Here is a 3,504-nt window from a genome sequence, read left to right on the forward strand (position 1 = left end):
ATAAAATGGCAAAAGAGGTTACAACTTTTATAACATCTCGCGAGTAGTTATGAGAACAAAATTAATTTGTCAGCTTAGTAATAGTACTTACCTCTCGTTTTTGGCATCTATATCAACATCTTTGACACCTGTTATAATGACATTCAAGGAACAACTCACAATAAGAAAATTCGCTCCGGTCTTGATCAGCCTCGGGATCAAGATTAAATTCGGTTTCTTCACCAGCCATCTTCATCACAACAAATTCCCCTCTCTCTATCCCTCCCCTTCAGCCAGTCTGCTATATTAAACCCTTGAATCAGATTCTCCTCTCAAGCTATTCTTCATATCTCCCTAGCCATTGCTTTAGTCTCCACTTCCTTTCATGGACGTGATTTATCTCAGACGACAATATCTCTTCCCTTACCCGTGATGCATACAGCAATAGCTGTCTCTTCTTCTTGACCTTATACTCCTCATGAAAGGCTTTGTCAGCTTCCATGGCAAAAGCATGGAAAGTTTTATTCTGCTTTCGGTACTCTTTCTTGTACCAACATCATGTATATGTATCTTTAGAGGCTCATATTTAACCAGAGGCTCAGCATCCCGAATCAAGTTTCTTTTGTAACATGGGATCCAAGGCTTGCCACCGGAATCAACACCATAATTCTTGGGGACCTTCAACCTCCAAAGTACCTCTGAATTAAAAATTATCTCATATGAGTCATCGACGAATCAAAAGCATCTTTATCACGCATATTCACCAATCTGCAAGAATTAAAAAGAATCAAGAATGAACTGAACTGTATGTAATATCGGTAGTAGATGAAAGGTTGAGTGGAAATACAGAGTAACAGAATTTTCGAGACCAAAACTCAGATCATGATAACCATTTGAGCATATGAAATGGAAAATGGAGAATGAAAAAACTAGTTCTAGTTGCTGAACTCTCAAAGGATCAAAATCTCCACAGTAAATGAAATATGTAAGTCAAATAAGCCATGTAATCTTGTGCATGCCCAATTTTTTGTTCAACTAATTTGGTATGCGTAAATTTAACTATGTGAAGACTTACCGTGAAATTATGCGTTTAAGTAGACATTAAACTTGGTAATGACGTAACTATACTCATCCCAATTAATAGGAGAAGAGCAAGTGCTTTCTCTGAAAATAAAAATAATCAGAACAATAGTTAGAGAGAAGAACATTGCATAGGCATATATTCAAACCAGAACCATTGTGCTAAATATGGGTCTATTTCTCACATTAACGTTCGGTTCTGTTCATTGAGAGACTTCCTTGCACCTGTGACTTTCCATATCCCAGGTCTAGTAGTCGCATATAATGGATTTGTTTTGAACAATTCAAAATTCACAACCAGACATAAAACATATTTCATATAAAGCACTACTAAAATGATAAGCAATACCTTTGGCCTGACAACACTCTCAAACTGTCGAGCACGTAACCATTGGGTGTTATGGCCAAAATCTCAATATTAAACGAAGAAAACTATAGCGGTGGATACGACGGAGAGAGTCGTGTCTCTGACGAAGTATCTTGGATCAAACATGCAAGCACACGGAAGTCTCTCAGATTAAGCATATGTACCCTTGGTGGCAGACGACGTCACCGGATCCAAGTGTGTGAGCTTCTCCATCACGTCAGTGTAACGATGGAGAACCGGAGGCAAGTATTTTGTCCAGTGGTAGAAGCTGGAAAGATCTACAGACTCGAATGAGTTTATATCGGAGGAGAAACAAAGAGAATTGGAACGATCTCTCGTGAATAGAGGAGTAAAAACATAATTAAATGAAAAGTAGTGGTTGACATTAATACACCTTAGCAGCAAATTGCAGAGAAATGAATTTTCCGATGGGAGTGCAAGAGGCATCGTTGAACGATCTATGGTTGGAGTGAGAGATGTGGCATATTGGAGTCTTCTAATTGGTTGATTTAATTTGCTGAGGTGGATAGGCTGAGAGGGCTTCATATTTCTCTTTTAGTATTGTAAGATTATGAAAACGTTTTGAACAAAAAGAAAGAAAGAAAGGGAAACATTTTGTAGGAACGAGTGATATTATCCAAAGCATTCGAAGTAGTGCTCTGAAAAACTTGCTCTCTAAAGTAATAAAATGAAATAAAAGTTAGTTATGACTGTGAATTTTAATTGCTTATGTTTAATCAAGCACTGCTTGCTAAGATTGCTTGGAGAATCCTTATCTCTCCTAGTTGTCTCCTCGCGAGGATCCTACCAGGGAAATACTGCCACAAAAAGAGTTTTCTCGATGCCTAGGAACCGGCTGTTTGCTCACATGGCTGGAGGAGCATACTCTACGGCAGAGACCTTCTTCAGGAGAACCTAGGAAAGACCATAGGTAACGGTCAGAACACAAGAGTTTGGAAAGACTATTGGATCTCTCTATCTGAGAAAGTCAAACCGTTTGGCCCTATCCAGGAATCAGCTCTAGATCTTCGAGTTTCAGACCTTCTAACTACTGACCTCCAATGACCTCCAATGGAATAAAAGCAGAATAGTTGAGTTAACTGGATCAAAGATGTTTGGAATTGTAAAACGGCCCCAAAGCTCAAATTGTTCCTATGGTCAGTTATAAAAGGGGCCTTAGTCGAACTGCAACGGAGAGGAATGATGTCTGCGGCCCTTTGTCCTCGTTGTCAAGCTGAAGAAACAGCACTTCATGTCTTCTTCCTCTGCCCGTTTGCGAAAGAAGTATGGCGACAAACTCCTCTCCATCAATCAGTTCACATAGCTGATGAAATAGACTTTAAAGCAGCCTTGATCCTCTTCAGGAAATCCCTACGTCTTCCCCCAACTGGAATCAGAGTACCGATACTACCGTGGATCTGTTGGTACCTGTGGACAGCCAGAAACAAATTAATCTTCGAAGATAAGACAAGCAGACCAGCAGAAGTGGCTACTAGAGCGATCTCAGCTGCCTTAGAGTAGGATCAAACCCAAGAAATTGACAAATCGAACGGGAAATCACCGCCACTTACCAGGAAGGATCACCAGCGAGTCTCGAGACACCCCTCGACGCCGACTTGCTTCGAAGATGCGGCTTGGGATACTACATCAAACCTAGCAGGAATTGCATGGAAGCTCGACTAGGAAGTGTCGAACCAACCCTTATCTGGAGCCCAAGTTCTCGAGAGAGTCGGATCGCCGCTGGTGGGCGAAGCCCTAGCGCTTTGCGTGGGAGTCCATAAGGCGATTGATCTAGGGATCTCCTCAGTCATCTTCAATTCCGACTGCGCAACGCTCATCAGAGCTATTATTAACCAAAGTCAGATCAAAGAGATCTATGGTGTCATTCAGGATATCAACAAGCTCTCTTCTCACTTTGTTTCTATCGTTTTCCAGCACATCCCTCATTCTCAGAACAGAGAGGCTGATCAATTAGCTAAGCAGGTCCTTAAGGCCCGTATCTCCTCTTCCAATATGTTTATGGGCTAACCTCTTTCTTGGGCTTCAAACCTTTTGTTATTTTCGCTTCTTTCTTAATA

The sequence above is a fragment of the Brassica oleracea genome, chromosome C1 (genome assembly GCF_000695525.1).
Source record: "Brassica oleracea var. oleracea cultivar TO1000 chromosome C1, BOL, whole genome shotgun sequence".
In the NCBI taxonomy this organism is placed as follows: domain Eukaryota; kingdom Viridiplantae; phylum Streptophyta; class Magnoliopsida; order Brassicales; family Brassicaceae; genus Brassica; species Brassica oleracea.